Source organism: Phacochoerus africanus, chromosome 7 (assembly GCF_016906955.1).
Source record: "Phacochoerus africanus isolate WHEZ1 chromosome 7, ROS_Pafr_v1, whole genome shotgun sequence".
NCBI lineage: Eukaryota > Metazoa > Chordata > Mammalia > Artiodactyla > Suidae > Phacochoerus > Phacochoerus africanus.
This window is the reverse complement of record NC_062550.1, coordinates 101,136,034-101,156,347: the sequence shown is the minus strand read 5'-3', so window position 1 is coordinate 101,156,347 and position 20,314 is coordinate 101,136,034.

The following is a 20,314-nucleotide window of genomic DNA, read 5'->3' as shown; positions in this document are numbered from 1 at the left end:
GATAAAGATGGGGTAAGGGGGAGGTTGGAAGGAGGACACTGTGCACCAAGAGTATTGTGACAGGAACTCAATCCTCAGAAGTCACTTCGTACAGTAACTGGAAAAATAAGTGGAAGAAGGAAAAACGTGTGCCTGATAAAGAATTCCCAGTGGTGTGCTGAGGGGAGCATTTGAGTTCATCCCGGCTCTGCAACTTGCTATCTGGAAAATCTCTGTGCTTCTGGGTTTTTTTGTTTTTTTGTTTTTTTTTGGTTTTTTTTTTTGGTTAAACAAGTATTAATAATAGATTAAAACCTAGAGTGACTCTTTTTTTAGTTTTTCCCTTTTTAAAGTTTCATTGAAGTCTAGTGGATTTACAGTGTTGTAATTATCTCTGCTGTACAACAACGTGAATCAGTTATACATGTGTACACATCCATTCTCTTTCAGATTATTTTCCCACATAGATTATCACAGAGTATTGGGTAGAGTTCTCTGTGCTTTACAGCAGGTCCCCGTTGGCCCGTCATTCCATATCCCTCAGGGTGCACATGCCAGTCTCAAACCTTAAGTGAGGTGGAGCTGATAAGACCCACCTCTCCAGCAGTGGTAACAAATGTATATGACACGTTAATGTGGGAAGCAGCTATTACTCCAGCTTATAAGGTAAAGGGAGAAGAAGGATGATCATAATGAAGAAAAACTTTAAAGAAAGGCATCTGGGCACAAAATAAATGCACCGTAGAACTCTGAAATGTATTCTCTTATGCATTCTTTCTCCAAATCTTTGATTTTAAAACTCAAGGAATGAAATCCTGGTAGTTCCCATTGTAGCTCAGTGGTAACAAACTCGACTAGTATCTGTGAGGATGTGGGTTCAATCCCTGGCCTCCCTCAGTTGGCGAAGGATCTTGCATTGCTCTGAGCACCAGTGTAGGTTGCAGATGTGACGCAGATCCCTTGTTGCTGTGGCTGCAATGTGGACCAGCAGCTGCAGCTCTGATTCAGATTCAAACCCCAGCCTGGAAATGTCCATATGCCGCAAGTATGGCCCTAAAAAAGCAAAAAAAAAAAAAAAAAGAAGAAGAAGAAGGGAAATGAAATCCTGGTTCATTTCGTGGGTGTCATTCTCCCTACTTTACTTAATTCTGCCTACACACACACACACACATACATATATATATATATATTTTTTTTTTTTTTTTCCTGAGTTGAAATCTCAAGCATGAGCAGATTCAATCCCAAGCCTGTCACAGTGGGTTAAAGAATCTGGCATCGCCACAGTTGCAGTGTCTTGGACTCAGCCCCTGGCCTGGGAGTTTCCATATGCCATGAGTGCAGCCATTAGAAAAAAAACAAAAAAGCAACAATGAACTTTATCTGACCATCCTCTCAACATAGAAGAGAATGTCAGGATGATTATAAATTATTTTATGAATTAAAATATTTTTCTCACCTCTCTTGAGACCATTTTGAACATGGTCATTTTATCAATTAACATATCAGTAAATATTTGTTACAACTCTCTAAGTTTGAAAAAAATCAGTTGGATTCAAAATTGATGTTGGACCTTTCCTAGTAAATATACAAATTAATTACTAGGTCAAAAAATTTTATCAATGAATATTATGATTAAAGGACTGGAAAAATAATTTGACAGCTCACGCCTTTTCATAAGGACATCTAATTTCCTCTTTGAAAGTAGAGTCTCTTTGCTTCTTAACCACAAAGACTGAAAGGAATCCTATTTTTACTCCCAATTCTCTCAAACCAAGATGTGTTTTTATGAATGTGGTTTTTAAAACTGCACATGTGCTTAACTTGGTTTTTGATTTCACAGTCCAACAATTTAAGTAATGACTGATAAACACATAAAATCCATCCTAGGTTTTACACACAGAAAAACAGAGAATTTCTCGAGTACACGGAAATGATATGACAAATACCATCCTAGGTTTTACACACAGAAAAACAGAGAATTTCTCGAGTACACGGAAATGATATGACAAATACCATCCTAGGTTTTACACACAGAAAAACAGAGAATTTCTCGAGTACACGGAAATGATACATCCACACGTTGACATCAGCCCTCCACGTGTTCTTCTACAATGTCCTGTGTCCACCTCCCCACACACCTTAAAGCTTTCCTCCGAGTAAGTGAGGGAATGAGACTCAAAACCCTCCCTGATTTGCCTGTCTCTGCTTCCATTAATCCAAGTGTTCCAACCTGCTCCATCAGACATTATTTCCCCTTTTTCTGTTTTCATCTATTCCTAATAATATTCTGGTTTGGATTTCTATATGCTTTAACATTAGTTTGAGCATGATTTTTATAAATGGTACCATTATAAATATTATTAGCTTTATAGATTTGGTAATTAACTCTTATGAACATAGATTGATAAAATGAGAGAATTAGTATTTGGAATAAAATCATAACTAATGAATTTGTCAGAAGTTCCAAAAAGCATGACTGCAATGAATCATCAGGTTTTCAATACTGAGGTTGGTTGAGTTTCCAGTGAGAAATATATTCCTCATATTTTCAGTTGTTAACTTCTTTTCATAATACTCCAACTTATTTAATTTCTGTTTTTCCAACTATACTCTGGGTCAAGGGCTGGAATCATACCTTGATTTTTCACCGTGGCATGGAAGTATCTGACATATACTAGCTACTTGCTAAATACTGGTTGATCAACGATTTTTTTAAATTGAAAACAAAGATAACTTGTGCTTTTAACATCCCATCTCTCCATAAAATCTATCACTCAGTGACAAAAGTTCTTCCTAACACTGAGATTGGATTATTTCACACCCCTACGTATAAGTAATGAGTTATTCCTTTATCCTAACTTTCAGAATAATTACCAGGTCATTTTAAATCTCCTTTTATACAGTCTTTAGCATCCACAATATTCTTCCCCACACTTCTCTTCTCTCTATTTCTGTGGTTATTACCTTGGCTTACAGTATTGCCCTCCTGCTGCTATATCTTACAAAGCTTTAATTTATGGTACAGCTGATATCGCTCAAAACTGCCAGCCAGCTCAAAATTACATCCTTGGCTAGTGAATAAAACAAAACCATGATAAGATGTTCTGACCATGCAGACATTAATTGAAGAGGAAATTGACTTGAACAGTGGCTCCTCGTTTTGTTTTCTGAATTCTATAGAAGACATTTACAGTGACTTTTGTTCAAGAATTGATGGCCAGGAAACACTGTGATGTATCCCTATGAAATTAAGGACCGTGCAAATAAAGGGAGCCAAAGATCATCCCTGAGGTTGAGTTTTAACATACAGTTGCACTGCTGCGTGGATTCCATGAATGAAGATCTCATTCTTAGTGTGTGCATAAAGCTAGTCAAGTAATAGGCAAAATTATTGATAATTTATCAACTTTCATAACTGGGATTGCAGATCTCTTTTGTTTTAAATTATAGTTGAGTTACAGTGTTGTGCCAATTTCTGCTGCACAGAAATGTATACATATATATACATTCTTTTCTCACACTATCTTCCATCATGGTCCATCCCAGGAGATTGGATATAGTTCCCTGTACTATACAGTAGGACCTCATTTCTTACCCATTCTAAAGGTAATAATTTTCATCTAATCACAAACTCCCAGTCCATCCCACTCCCTTCCCCCACCTCCTGGTCAACCACAACTCTGTTCTCTCTGTCTGAGTCTGTATCTCTTTTGTAGATAGGTCCCTTTGTGCCATATTTTAGATTCCACATATTAGTAATATCATATGGTATCTGTCTTTCTCTTTCTGGCTCACTTTCTCAGTATGATCATCTCTAGGTGAATCCATGTTTCTGCAGATGGCATTGTTTCATTCCTTTATGGCTGAGTAGCAGTCCATTGTAGGTATGGACCACATCATAATCCATTCATCTGCCAGTGTACATTTAAGTTGTTTCCATGTCTTGGTTATTTTGAATAACACTGCAATGAACACAGGGGTGCTTGTATCTTTTGAATTATAGTTTTGTCCGGATATATGCCCAGGAATGGGACTGCCGCATGATTTGGTAGTTCTGCATTTAGTTTTTTGAGGAACCTTTGCGCTGTTCTCCAAAGTGGTTGCACCAATTCACATTCCCACCAACAATGTGGGAGGGTTCTTTTTTCTCTACACTCCCTCCCATCTTTGTTAGTTGTAGATTTTTTGATGATGGCTGTTCTGACTGGTATGAGGTGATACTTCATTATAGTTTTGATATGCATGTCTCTAATAATTAGTGATGTTGAGCATCTTTTCATATGCCTATTGGCTATCTATATGTTTTCAATATCCATAAATGAATCAGTGTGATAAACCACATCAACAAACTGAAGAATGAAAACCGTATGATCATCTCAATAGACGCAGAAAAAGCTTTTGACAAAATTCAATACCCATTTCTAATAAAATCTCTCCAGAAAATTGGAATAGAAGGAACCTACCTCAACATAATAAAAGCCATATATGAAAAGCCCACAGCTAACCTCATTCTCAGTGGTGAAAACTGAAAGCATTTCCACTAAAATTAGGAATAAGATAAGAATGTCCACTCATCACTGGTATTCAGCATACTTCTGGAACTATAGATCTTGAATGGTAAATACTGTAATTAAGCTACACAGTTATTTCTTATGATATGTTCATTTCTGTGTTCTTAATTATGCTGTTTTTCAACTTTTTACTTATATTTCTCTTTTTATTTTCATTTTTCTCATTAATTTTTTTCTGCTACATTAAGCTATATTGGGTCCTCTTTCACTGAAATCCTACATCTTTGCTTATTATATAACACAAAGAAAAAACTTGACAAAATAGCCTGAGAGTCACAAAATTAAATGGCTAAGAGAATGTGTTTTTTCATATAGACCATGCCATAAATATTGCATTGCCATTTTCCTGCTGTGTTATCATGGATGAATTGTTTAACTGATCTGAGTCCCAGTTTTCTCCTCAAGAGAAAACTGAGAATAGTATCTGTGCATACATTATAGCTTTTTTTGGCAAAAGCTATCAAAATTTCTTGGTAAATAATAGTGACTCATTAACTATTCATCATGAGGCTAGTAGTCAGGTACCTTGAGCCCTGGACATGACAATACTCCTAACAACATGACTTCAAAAAGATCTCTTACCCCTTTTGACAGTCCATACCGTAAATTCTAGATTGACAACAGAATTATACAATTTTAGTCTGATTCATAAAGTTGCTGTGAAGATTAGAAAAGATCAAAAGCCAATAGTTTAATCTGAATATTATTATGCTTGCATATTTATATTGTTTTTAATGATAATAATTTGTTAATTCAGGTGCAGTTATGAAGTAAATATTTGTGTCCTCCCAAGGCCATGTGTTGAAAATGCTAAATCTCAGTGTGATATTATTAGGAGGCAAGGCCTTTGGGTGGTGATTAAGTCATAAGTGTGGTGCCTCATGATGGGTTCCTTTTTTTTTTAATTTTTTATTTTGTTTTTATAATGACTTTTATTTTTCAATTATAGCTGGTTTACAGTGTTCTGTCAATTTTCTACTGTACAGCGAAGTGACCCAGACATATACATGTATACACTCTTTTTCTCACATCATCGTCTTCCATCCTAAGGGACTAGATATAGTTCCCAGGGCTGTATAGCAGGATCTCATTGCTTATCCATTCCAAAGGTAATGCTGTTCTTCAAATTTACTTGGCACATTCACATTCGGGAGTCTGATATTCTCTCCCCATAATATACTTGCATCAGGTCATATTATTCTCTTTCATTCCTTTTGATCTTTCTATAACCTTCCCAGTGAGACACCTTTCTTCATAGTTCTATTTAAAATTGATCCCTTATCTCTAACTGTTCTCATAGAAATGGTCACATCTAACTGCTATACCTTTAACTTAGTTTACTGTCTCTTTCCTCTCATTAGAATAGCTAATGATTAGCTACATGTTATTAATGAGAATAACCAGTTATTAACTAGCTAGATTATATTAACTAGAATAGCTTTATGATTCCAGGAATTATTCATTGCAGTATCCTAAACCTCTGGTGTATTTCAGGCACATAGTAGTAAACTGGTAAATTAATGTTTGACTACCCACTTAATAAATGAAGTAGTGAAAAGGAGCAGGACCCTATGTGGCCTTCCAGAAACAGACACCCTCCATATCCTCCACCTGCCTCTTGTTTTTATAAAACCTTTAGCCTCCTCAGCCTTCCCCTAATTCCAAAGAATGAATTTAGTCAAAGAATTTTTTAAATGCAGAAATAAAATAAAATAGTCAAATAAGAGAAAATAATAATAGTTTAGCCATCGAATAAACTCAAGGACCTCTGGTTCCTCCTCAAGTGCTATAGATAATATTTGGAGCCACATCTGGTGAGCTGTTTTGCAGTTACTAAAATTCTTACCAAGTGGAAGCAGTTAACTACATGATGACCAGATTATAGCCATGACATAAGCTGCTCCATCTTAAAAAATTCCAAGGACTGGCCTCAAGGAAATGGAAACAAACCAACCATGGAATTGAAGATTAACTGTACTTAAAACAATCAAGATGATGTTAATAAGACCACCGTATGGCCAATTTCAAGATGATTGTTGGATCTGACAATGCTGTTCGGCATGTTGCTCTTCCCTCTGCCTAGATACCCCTGAAATTCCCTTAACAAAAATAAAATTAAAAAAAGCACCGCTTGCCCTCCAATCAACAATTGGGAGTTAGCTTTTGGACATGAGTCTGCCTTCTTCCCAGATTGCTGGGCTCCCAAATAAAGCAACGTTTCATTCCCTACCAACACTGGTCTGCAAGAGAGTTGGCTCTTGAGTGACAAGCAGTAGAACCTGAGTTAGGTAACAGTACTACTAAATGACTGAAACTGTCCTAGATTCAAGGCATGTAGTAGTGAATGTCAGACTACGTTTTGAATAGATGGTATTATTGTTTCCTATTATTTGATGTCTTCCCTCTAGGAATAATATAATCCTTACCCATTGTCATATGAATCACAGTAGACATACAAGTAGGAAAATACCATTTCTTATTTAAGTGATGCCAAGATTGCCCTGCTATTGGCTATGAGCAATGGCATGTGTGCCTTTGCCAAGAAAATATTTTAAGAACCATGGAGCTTTTTACCATTATTTTTTTCCTCTGTGCCATGAGAATGACATGTCCCAGTCTCTCCCTGTGATATACCTTCAATCAGGTCTCCATACTGTTCTCCTTCACTCCTTCTGATCTTTCTGTAACCTGCCCAGTGAAACCTTTCTTCATAGTTCTATTTAAAACGGATCCCCTATCTCTCTGTGTAATTGTTCTCATAGAAATGATCACATTTGACTGCTTCTTAGTTTGGATTCCAGAGGAATATATGTGGAGCAGAACCTCAGCTGACACATAACTTGCATACAGTGTGAACAAACAAAAATATTTGTTTTTTTTTAAGCCAGTGAAATTGTGGGATTATTTGTTACAACAAAATTGTTCAGGAGGAGCTGACTAATGCAGTTTCTGAACTCATGAAACTTATAGACAAAAGAAATGCCATCAAACCTACTGAATATTTCTTATATTCTATTTAAGTTTAAATCATAAGGGAATTGACTGTACATGGAAACTACATATTGCAAAGAAAACAGATTTCAGGTGTCTCTGAAGAAGGCTGGGCATCTTGCCCATATTTCTTATGATATGTCTTCATTCTGGCCAAACACACACTTTCGCACATCTGTTTATTTGGTGTCTATCTGTTCTTCAGAGACATTCCAGGCAGAAGCAAGGCACTGAGATGAGGAGAAAGATGTTAATTTGACCACCACGTTGTTGCTATTTAATGGTTCAGGATTCCTATTACATTGAGTCATTTAAAACCTTTAAATAACTCTTTTATTTTGTAGATTTTGATGTAAGTAGCTTATTGTGGAGAAAAAGGCAGCATTTCAAATATGAAAGAGTCATGGTTTGAGCCTAATAACCCAACTGAATTTCTGTAAATAGAGCCCCACAATGATTCCAGTGTATAAGCAAGTATAGGGGATAAAACAGCAGGAGGGAACACATACAACTTTCAGCTAGAAAGTTTTCTATGAGCTTATACCTTGAAGTCCATCCTCAGAGGGCAATCAATGCACAAGTGAGTCCAACAACATGCTTCTTTGTTCTTTGTTTGCCTGTGTGTGCCAACTTTTACATTTAAACCAAACTCAGTGTGTACATGTTGTAGCAAAAAAAAGCTTGATATTCATAAAGAAATTGCCTCACTTCTCAGGTAATTCATTATTATGTTACTGTGTTTAAATGAAAAAAGAAAAAGGTCTTAATTGTGTCCCTGGGAATGATCAAGGAAGTAAAATTTTGTTAAAATCCAAGGATAGGAATAAATTCATGGTGATGAATAGTTTGAAAATGCAATTTTAGATGAAAGCTAAAAGGAAGAAGAGAGTGATGGTTCCATGGATTTTATCACATAGCAGTGATATCACTATGATTAATTTTTAAAATCTTCTGTAAATATGTTTTTGCAGTTAAGGACTTTCAAGGGAAAACATTCCTTGGGATGAATATTTGTGTTTTTTTCTTCAAACATAAAATACTCCATATATTTCATATGCACATAGTAATGAAACATGTGTATTCAGTAACCACTTACTGTTTTTATAATTTTGTATAATACATGAAACTTTTAGAGAATGTATGTTACATATATGTTAATGATAAAGCGGAATATGATGGACTCCTGAGGACTAACCACTTAACACGATGTATCATTTCCAAGATAATGCCGTCCTTCCCATCTTGTTCCCTCTTATTTCATGCATCTATTACCCCAAGAGATAAACATTCACTCCTGGATTTTGGGTTATTATTTCTCAATCACAAATTTCTTATTTAACACCTATTATTTATCCCCCCCCCCATTTTGAAGCCCCAACTTGTTTGAGAGAATGAGATGTGAAAACTCTTAATATAAAGACTTCATTTTTCCCTTCTTGTGTCCTACCCTAATGTATCCATTTTAGTCCATTTGGGCTGCTATAGCGTAGGTAACTTAAAAATAAGAATTTATTCCTCGTGGTCCTCAGGGCAGTAAGTCAAAGATCAGGGAGCCAGAATGGTCTTGTTCTGGTAAAAGCTTTCTTTCTGTTTCACCGAGAGCTGTGTCCTCACATGACTGAGGACAACAAGCTCTTTCTTTTCTTTTCTTATTCTTTTAGGAACCCATCATGCCCAAGAGTGGGATTGCTGGGTCATATGGTAGTTCTATGTATAGTTTTCTAAGGTACCTCCACACTGTTCTCCATAGTGGTTGCACCAATTTACATTCCCACAAACAATGCAGGAGGGTTTCCCTTTCTCCACATGTGCTCCAGCATTTGTTATTTGTGGACTTATGAATGATGGCCATTTTGACTGGTGTGAGGTGGTATCTCATAGTAGTTTTGATTTGCATTTCTCTCATAATCAGGGATGTTGAGAACTTTTTCATGTGCTTGTTGGCCATCTGTATATCTTCTTTGGAGAAATGTCTATTCAGGCCTTTTGCCCATTTTTCCAAGGGGTGGTTGGCTTTTTTGCTGTTGAGCTGTATAAGTTGTTTGTATATTTTAGAGATTAAGCCTTTGTCAGTGGCATTGTTTGAAACTATTTTCTCCCATTCTGTAAGTGGTCTTTTTTTTTTTTTTTATGGTTTCCTTTGCTATGCAAAAGCTTGTCAGTTTGATTAGGTCCCATTGGTTTTTTTTGGTTTTTTTTTTTTGCTTTTATGACCCAGCAATCCCACTCTTGGGCATATATCGGGACAAAACTCTCCTTGAAAAACACACATGCACCCATTTGTTCATTGCAGCACTATTCACAGTAACCAAGACATAGAAACAATCTACAGGTCCCTCAACAAATGATTTGTGGTATATATACACAATGGAATACTACTCAGCCATAAAAAAAGAACAAACCACTGATGGGAAGTGGTAAGAGATAAGATCAGAAAGATATCAGTGCACCAAAACTTGAAGGGAATGTGGACTTTTACACATATTCATTTTTTCAATGGGTAGAAAAGCTTTGGAGGACTTTGAGGAGTGGCATGATCTGATTTACATTTTAAAGGATCCGTCTGGCTTCAGAGTTAGGAACAGATTGACTTTTGGTTGAGTGGAAGAATGAAGACTAGCTAAGGGTCTGTGACAAACTGGATAAGGGATGACAGTGATTCACACTGTGGGGAACCAGTGCTGCTTGTCAGACGTGATTGGATGCTGGATATATTTTCAAGGAAACACTTGTAGAATTTTCTTCTGGATTTTATGTGGGGTTTGAGAGAAAGAGGTACCAAATATGACCCAAAACTTTTCCAGAGCAAATAAAGGACTGATGGGGTGGATTAACTGTGCCAGTGACCCCAATTTATTATCGCCTTCCTTTATCCACATTGTGTGAATACAGTGATATTCCTTTAAATGCTCCCATGCTGAATCTGTGCTTGGCCACATGACTTGCTTTAGCCAGGGTAACAGTGATATGTAAAACTTAAGTGCTTATGTATTAGGGCTTGTCCTCCTGCTCACTTATAGCCTTAAACTTCTAAGCAAACAAGCTCAAACAGGAGTCCAGATGATGAGAAACGTGAAGCCCAATCACTCTTGTTGTCTCTGCTAATAACCATTTAATCCCTCAAAAAAAGAACCAGTCTAGCTGATTTGTAGGTAACTTCGAGATACACAAGTGAGCCAGAGAGAAAGAGAATTGCCCAGCTGATCCTAGCTGAAACTCCCAATCTATAGAAATGTTGGAAAACTAATTGATTTCTGTTTTTAACCACTGCCCTGGGGAAGCTGGCAGGGGTGGAGGGTGCAGAGGAAGTTACACAGGAAAAGCTACCTGATGTAATGAAGTAACTGTTAACTTTAATGGGGATGACTTTTGTGAGGTTCAGTTTTAAAGGTAAACACCAGAAGTTTATTTTGGACATGCTAAATGTGTGCTAACTATTATGTATTAAAATAGAAGAAGAGGCATTCCTGCCATGGCTCAGTGGTTAACGAATCCAACTAGGAACCATGAGGTTGTGGGTTCCATCCCTGGCCTTGGTCAGTGGGTTAAGGATCCGGCATTGCCGTGAGCTGTAGGGTAGGTTGCAGACGCCACTTGGATCCTGCATTGCTGTGGCTCTGGCGTAGGCCTGCAGCTATAGCTCAGATTAGACCCCTAGCCTGGGAATCTCCATATGCTGAGGGAGTGGCCCTAGAAATGGCAAAAAGACAAAAATAATAAAATAAAATAAAATAAAATAGAGGAAGAGAAAAAGGAAAAGATAGTAGAGTAGGTAGGCAGCCTTAAGGACTTCCTCCAGATCAGTGACCAGTTAGCATGGCTGTGTGTTTTTCTCCACTTGCGTAGACAGGGAAAAGGAGGAGGCATAGAGCTGGCTTATTAGATATCTGTTAGATGTGAAATGTTGAAATTTGGTAGGTCAAAGCAAACAAAAATCAATTAGAGCAAATAAAAAATCTTCAAGGTCTTTCATTGTATCCCCTACATTTAGAATTTCTTCATGAACCACTAATTAGGACCTATAAACTCATGCGTGGTGCTGTGAGATATGCAAAATAAAAGTAAATATAATTTTCATTTATTTGGAAACAAGATTAATAAATATGAAACAAAATGAAGTGGATTAAGTGAAAAACTGCCTGATATGAACTATAAGCTTAGAAGAAATAACAGCAGATAGTAAAAGCCATAAATAAAAGCAGCTGGGGACAATGTCTGGAAAAGGATAAGTAGGATTTTCATTCATAAGTAGAGGAGAGGAAACGTAGGAAAGAACATTCATAGAGACATAGAAGAAATAAGAATAGAATTAAATTTTGAGCAAAAACAAGAGATGCAATTAAATTTGATTATTAGACAGACTTTGAAAACTCTTAGCAATCACACTCTCAAGGGTAACAATATGCTGATACATAGTAACAGACTTTTCAAAGGTTGTGGAGGCTGTTTGTCTTATAAGATTTGCTGTTTTCCATGATGTAAGTTCTGCCTTCATTGCCAATTTCAAGCTACCAGTATAGATCAACTGACTTTCAAAATTCCTGGAATTAAACAAATGTCACTAAATGCCAGATACAGCACATCAGGGCTAGATATTCTCACAACTAAAGCAGAAATATCTTTGTCACTTTGGTAATACTGCCATCCTGGGATATTAATCCCTCTAGATCACCTGGAAAATGACTAGTTTTTACTCAATCCTGGAGCATTTCACAAAAGCTAAAATGACTTAGGTACTCAACTAAATGTGATGGATGTTCTTTTTCTCAGTGTCAGAAGGCACAACTCAACATTCCTTGCTCAGAACTCACTCAGCACTTCTTGTGGATGAATTCTTGATCTCTCTGGTGAACTGCCTGATGTGGTCCATGGTTTCATGTCGACCCCAAGGGCACTGACGCTAAGCTTATGGAATTCAGCGTCCCTGGGAGACAGTTCATGTAAAGAGGAAAAAGCAGACTTTGGAGTCAGACTGAAGTTTGTTAAAGACTTCCTCCCTTTATCACCTCTGCAAACTTGTAAACTCACTGATCCCTCTGCTTACAACACTCCTGTTATTGGATGTTTTCTCCACACCAACCAGTGTTTCAGTTCTCAGCAGACACTGATTGGGTGTTCTGCAATTTAACCCAATGCTGATACTAACAGCCCGGTGTTAGAGCAGATCCCACAGGCTGAGGGCTTAGTCCCACACGACTCTTCCTCCCCCCAGATTCCAGTTGTACCAGGTCCTCAGGTTACTCACATCTCGTATCCAACCTGATGACGAATCAGAGGTTCCCACAAACCTCTCCTTCAGTTTGATAATTTGCTAAAACATTTCTTAGAATTCAGGGAAACAGTTTACTTACTATTAGGGGTTTGTTGTAAAGTTTTTTTTTGTTTGTTTTTTATTTGTCTTTTTGGGGCCTAACTCACAGCATATGGGGGCTCCTACGTTAGGGGTCGAATCAGAGCTGTAGCTGCCGGGCCTACATCACGGCCCCAGCAATGCCAGATCAGAGCATCGTCTGCAACCGACACTACAACTCTCGGCAACACTGGATCCCTAACCCACCGAACAAGACCTGGGATCGAACCTGCATCCTCATGTACTAGTCAGATTTGTTTCCACTGAGCCACGACAGGAACTCCTGTGAAGGTTATTTTAAAGGACGCAAGTGAACAGACACATGATAAGATACAACGAGTGCTGTCTGAAAGGGCCCTGGGGGCAGGAGCTTCTATCCCTGGGAGGTCAGTGTGTCACTCTCCCAGCACATGGATGTGCTCATCAACTTGGAAGAGGTCTGAACTCCTTTGGTGAGCGTTTTTATAGAGGCTTCATTATATAGGCATGATTGATTCAATCCTTGGTTATTGGTTATTAACTCAACCTCCAGTTCCTTTCCTCTCTGGAGGTCAGGGGTGAGACTAAATAGTCCCACCCCCCAATCACATTATTGGTTTCCCTGGCAACCAGACCTTCATCCTTAGGGGCTTTCCAAAAGTCAGCTCATTAATATAAACTCAGATATAATTGAAAAGGACTTCTTATCAGTAGCAAAAGACACTCATTTCAATTTAATGGCCCAGAGCTGTTTCAAGAGCCAGGAACAATACCATAAATAACAAAAGGTGCTCCCGTTGCTCTAAGCATTATGAAAATTACAAAGGTTTTAGGTGCTCTGGTCAGGAGTGGGGTTGAAAACCAAAATAAAAATTTCTTTTTGTACCACAGTATCACACTTGGAACATTACCTAACCTCTGTGAGTTTTCTGTAATACAGGACAAGATGATAAGAATGCTTATGTTACCAAGCCTAAGCTTTTCCTGCTCACTGCACAACAGGCCGGTATGTTGAGAGAGGAGATGCAGGGACAGGAAACAGTGACTTTATTAGGAAAGCCAGCAAACCAAGAAAATGGTGGACTAATGAGCATCCCAGAGTACCATCTTGCTTGAGTTAGAACTCAGGCTTCTGTTACAGTAAAAGGGGAGAAGATGTGGCTTGTTTTTGTGAACTTCTTGGTGCTCACCAGACCCAGAGGGAGAGTGATAATTCTTTGTTCTTGTGGCTGTCCTCAGAGTTCCTGTCACAGTGTTCCAATAAATCTCCAACAAGACAAATGTTATTTTCTGTTCTGCAACTTTTTATCTTTATAGCAATGAAACATATATCTTATAAGGTCAAGCCTGAGAGGCAAAGCCTGGAGAAAGGGCTGTTATGTATATTTCAGGCTGTAGGTAACATTACATGCAGAGCCAGCATGACTAAACAGAGGCAACAGGGTAAAAAGGTTAGAGCTAAAAGAATAGATCCAATGTGGAGTCAGAACTGTTTGTTTAATTTTTAATTAAAATCTGTTCCTCGGTGACCTTGGGTGAGTTAATTAATGTCTGATAATTTATATGTAAATATTTAATGAGACGTTTGATATACATGGCCCCTCAAGCCTGTTATATTCAATGATTTCAGAGAGCATAACCCAAATCTCAGGGGTCATTTCTTGCTTTAGCATGTTTTTTGTTCTTTGCTTAAAACCCGCATTCATACATAGAAGACTTTAGTACATAGAATTTTGTTTGATGGACTCCCAAAATTTTCTGCCATCTTCCCTGCTGTGATTTGGATTTTCTACCCACAAATAAGCCCTCCAAAGATGAGCCATCCCCAGGTGGCTATTTAAATATAAATTAATAATATCTAACAAAATATGAAGCAGATCCTGAATTGCACATTTCCTATGTCCACTGCCCAATACCCATATTTGAGAATACAGAAGTTTTCCATCATTGAAGAAAGTTCTGTTTGACAGGGCTGCTCTAAAATTCTTCATGAGATAGCACAGCTCCTTAAGGAGAGCACATAAAGCCAAAAGTCTGATCTGTGAGGATGGGGAATGGAACTTTGGAACAAAATAATAGCCTCTAATCTTTTATTTCTTCTCAACTCAGTATCGATGCTCTCGGGTTGCAATGTGAGAAAACTCCATCTTGCTTTCTCTATGGTCTCTAGCCTCAGAGCTCTGTAACTATGAAATAGCTTATATCTGTATCTATATCTAATCTATAAAATAGCCATCATCATTTAGAAGACGTTGACATAAATGACTCTAAGTGCTTCATGCACTCATCATTTGCAGAAAAGGAAACTCTGAGTCATACTTGTCACGCTGTCTTTGGTGGAATAGCCAGGAATATAAAGAAACCAACTGGATGTGCAATTCTCTACTTGCATCCTGTGTATCACACTGCCTCACATCCTTAGGATATAGCAAGTTTTCTAAGAGTAACATTCCTGCAGATGATGCTTACCCCCGCCTTTTTTAACCATGGTGGATCGTTTGCAAATTAAGATCAGAAAAAAAAAAACTGATTTATACTTGTAGTAGATCATGACTGTTAACCTAATAAATGTAAGGTTAATGAATTTTGCTAATGGAATATAAATTCTTTGCCTCTTGAATAGGATCAGAGCTTTTTCGTTTCTGTATGTCCATTTTAGGATCCTGATGTCTAATATATGTGACATAATAGGACAAATCTTAAGGATGTAGCTGTATTGTTCCTACTAAGGAATTTATATTTGGGGTATATGTTCCTTTTATTGGTAATGGAAACCAGAGATTATTTTCCTTGAAAAACTGTTTTCCTCAAACATTTCTGCCTGCCTAATGAATTAAAGTTGCTCATTGAAGAAACTGCATGAAAACACCCCACTAATTTTAAACTATCATATATACTAGATTCATGAGCAGATGTCCACCCTAGTTGGTGGGATTTATTTTTTTTCTGCAGCAGAACAATATAGGTAGAGATAGGAAATAAAAAATATATTTCTGTTGCATAAAGAGTAACATTATTAAAAGAAAAAAAATTGACTCTTTTCAAAAGAGTAATTATATGATTTTGTTGTGTTCGTTCTTCCTTACCTATAGTACTCTTCTCCAAAATGGTGATTGTTTGTCTCATGTTCTTCTTTACATCCAGACATAGACGACTTTTCATAGTATCTGCTTGGATGAGTAGCAGCATATGGAGTGATTGAGAGGGTGAGTAGGAGCCAGCCTGCCTTGGATTGGCATGACCTTGGGTAAGTAATGCAACTTCTCTGCACTACCATTCCTTTATTTGGAAGATGGGAAGAATAATAATCTTACTTCAGAAGAGTATATGAATTATAAATTAATGCACAAGAGTTCCCTTTGTGGCTTAGCGGTTAACAAATCCAACTAAGGATCCATGGAGATGCAGGTTTAATCCCTGGGCTCACTTAGTGGGTTAAGAATCCAGTGTTGCTGTGAGCTGTGGTGTAGGTCAAAGATGTGGCTCAGATCCCGTGTTGATGTGGCTGTGGTATAGGCCATCAGCTGTAGCTCCTATTGGATTTCTAGCCTTGGAATTTCCATATGCCACAGGTGAAGCCCTAAAAAGCAAAAAAAATAAAGAATAAAAAATTAATGTATAATTAAAGGGTTTACAACTGTGCAAAGAGTAGTAAGCCCTCCATGTTAGCAAACAACCATTTAGAGATACTTATTAAAAAAGTATAGAATATTACTCTATGAATATATAAATACATGTATTTTTATAGAGAGTAATAAGGGTCATGGTTTGTTTTTTAATAGGATGAAAACTAAATAATACCATATGTAAGTGTCTATTTTTTCTTAAATATTTATACAATAAATCATAAATAAGCTGTGTAAGTTAAGTGTGCTCCAGAAAAATTATCTTTACAGTTAAATCACATAAAACTTATGCGTGTTTTTATATTTTCTGAGAAACAAGCAACTTGTATGTATATTAGTCAGGTAAAGGGATATTCATAAGCTTATTTTTGCTCATTATACAAAAATCTGGTGAAATTTCAGTGATACAATTGGATTTTCCTAAATGAGGAAAATGTTGGTTAGTTAATTATTAGAAAAGTATAATCATATTCAGAAGAAACCTAATACAGTGAACAATCAGCTAAAAGCTAAGTAATTAGTAATTTTTTTTTTTTTTTAGTTACAGAGCCTATCTAATAATATTTCTTGTAGAAGTTTTTTAAATTTTAATCTTAAATTACTGCTTGCATTGGTCAAGGTTTGGCCAGAGAAATGGAAATAACACAACATATTTCAATAGAAAATTTAATATAGTGATCTGGTTCCATATTTGAAGGGTTGAAAAAAAGAACATTAAGGTGATATAAAGTCAGTAACAGTAGGAAGTAGTAACAGGACACAGGAAGCAGATTATCAGAATCTAGAAGCTTGGGTGTGGGACCTGACAAAGCTGGCACTTGGACCTTTGAGGAGGGGATGCTGCCTGGCTGATGCTAGTGACTCAGGGGCTCAGAAGAAGGACACTTAAGAGTTGGAGCTAAGATTGCTGAGAAGGGAGCGTTGTCAAGCTTATTGGATGCCTATGATGGGGACAACAGGCATGTGCTGAGAATGTCACAGATCTGAACCAGCTGCTGTTGCCCCAGTTAAGTGTGTTGCTTGGCCTAGGCTGACAAGAATAGCAATAAATGGGAAGGAGAAAGTCTCTCCTCTCCTCTTTCTGCTTCCAAAGTCTCTCCCCCTCCAGATCTCCCTATTGACAGAGGAAGTTAACTGATAAGGAGAAATGCAGTTTTTCACAGCCGCAGCCTCAGTGTCACAAAGCTGAGAATAAAAGGATAAACAGAGACTTTATAAACTGAAATCTGCCTTAAAATGAGATTACTGTAAATGTCCCCAATGCTAATGACTCTCAGTCCATCTCATGAACCTCTCTGTCTCCTAGTAACTGAATAGGGTGCATATTTCCTCCCACCTTCTCAAAAACTTTCCTGGTTTTAGCACTGAAAATTCTACATCTCAAGAAACCCCTTAGTCCTCAGCAAACTAGGATGGTTGCTCACCTTACCCTAGAAATTAATACTTAATTTCTATTAAATTATAAATAAGGACAAGGGGAAATTACCGAATTGGAAGGAAGTAGGGAAATGTATTTAGTTGTAGATAGGTCTCTACCTCTGTAGGCTAGGCGTAACACCTTCCACCCTGCCTTCCCTGGGCTTTTTTTTTTTTTTTTTTTTTTACGATTATTTGCAGAAGAACCTAAAGAAAATTGATGCTGTAGAAGGGGATGTGAGAAGAAATGTTTTAACTCTGTTCTCACTTGAGTGAAATTATGCACATTGTCACCACCGGACTAATACTTGGAACTGATTTCTCTGCCATTAAGAAGCCATGAGCTGAGAGGTCACTGTGTGCGAAAAGTCAGGAGTTTTCCAGAACTGAATGCCACAAGTTCCAAATCAGATGAATATTGGAATTATTAGTGCAGGCACAAAGTATACGGGTTACCACATTATCCACGGATGGCTATTCCCTCTTACTGCACTGACAGCTATCTGAGCAGGACTTAAATTCAGCTAGAATAGGTCAACCTAAATTATTAATGTTTTCTTTGGGAATTGACTGGATGGAGCATCCTGGCTTGTCTGAGTCATGTTGAATACTTCACGGTGCTGCCCTCTTGTTAATGTCTGAGCTGTCACGTGTCCTCCCTCATGGATATCTTTATGCCATTTTAAGCAAATTACAATTAAGCAACAACATACTTTTCTTTCATAGTCAGGTTATTTTTGGTCTTTGATCTTATTTCCCTTTAGAATATTTTTTTAATGAAATCTAAGCTTTATGAAGATCTGATTTCTTACTGCGTGCTCAAATTCCATTTTAACTGCTCTGGTCTCATCCTTAGCCGTCTGCTAATACAAGATCTGGTTCAAATTCAAATATTGTATCCACTGAGGTGAAGGCTAAGTGAGAGTAATTATAAGGAAAAAGATACAAGCGGATTTTTTTCTTATGAAACAGTCTAGCTCATTTAAGCCAGTGAGTCATTCAGGGATCCAGGTTTATTTCCTTCATTTGCTCTTCCATTGAGATTGGGCTCTTCTGCAGGATCCAAATGAGATGCAAATCACTTGCATTCCAATCTGCAGAAGGAAAATGAGATAAAATCCAAGGCAGCAGTTTATCTTTGCTCAAGTGAGAAAGGTACACCAATCACTCTTCAACCCTGACCACTCATAGCTACCAGGGAGACTAGGAACTGTAACAGGCAGCTAGAAGGTCCTATCCTGAGAAAGAGAAAGAAAACATATTTAGGGGAATAATCAGCAGTCTGTCAACGAAGTCACTCATTTTAAGAAAACTTCAAATCGCCAGAATCAATAGAATCAATTACTTTATTTTTTATACCTTGAACATAGAATGTTATTGTGCCTCTCAAATCATAGTATGTATTTCAATTTCTCCCTCAAATATGAGACTGAAAAATCCCTAAAATGAGAACAGAGATTTCTTCACTTATGGGGTCCTAGTCCTTGCACATAGTAAATGAGCACTTCATGCTACTGAAATGATTTGAATAGGTTGTGTTGCTATGATGGCCAGTTTAGGTACAGAGATATTAACAACCTCTGTTGTAAAGATAGGGACCCTGAGGCTCAAACAAAATCAAATGACTTTCCCCAGATACAGCTCATGATGAAAATGAGGATTAGGGTAACCTTTGCGATTTCTGGTTCAAGTTTATTAAAGTAAGCAGAGCAATGGTGTGGGTCTGCTCACGCATGGAAACGATTCATTTAAAAACTAAACACTAGCCATTTGAGTGGCATTGTGTTTATTGTGTGTGTGTTTTTAATGTCAGCCCTCAAAGACATTCTTCTGCATCCTCATATGTTTTGACAGTGTGTATAATCTAATCTGTTTCTTAATTTAGCGTCATTTTGCAATGTCCAATCGGCCCCTTTCCAGTTAATACCATCATCTTACAACATCTTTCTGGTTCTTGATCGTATGACAGCTGAGATTGTTGCTATATTGTCATATGAAAAGAGATACAAAAATAACAACGATATGACTTTTCATTAATAAGATGTCTTGATTAGAACAAATTAAATGCACATGTTGACGGTGGGGTAATGGGTGTGGAGATGATGCTGAAATTTATCAGAAAAAGTGAAAGTCTTAGAAACTCAGTGGTGACTCACTTTGTTATGAACAGATTCTGTAATTAAATACACTTTGGTAACATCCTGGGTCTGCTGCTTAGTAGCTCCACGGCCTTCAGAAAATCACTCTTTTTTTGGTAAGCATCAAGGGCCACATCCCTAGAATAGGGATAATTCCTTAAGAAGAGCTTTTTAGGATAAGATTTCATGGTGCTTCATGGAATAGATTAAGCAAATAATAAATGATAGCATTTTTTGCTGACTCCTATTATAGATCTAAGTGCC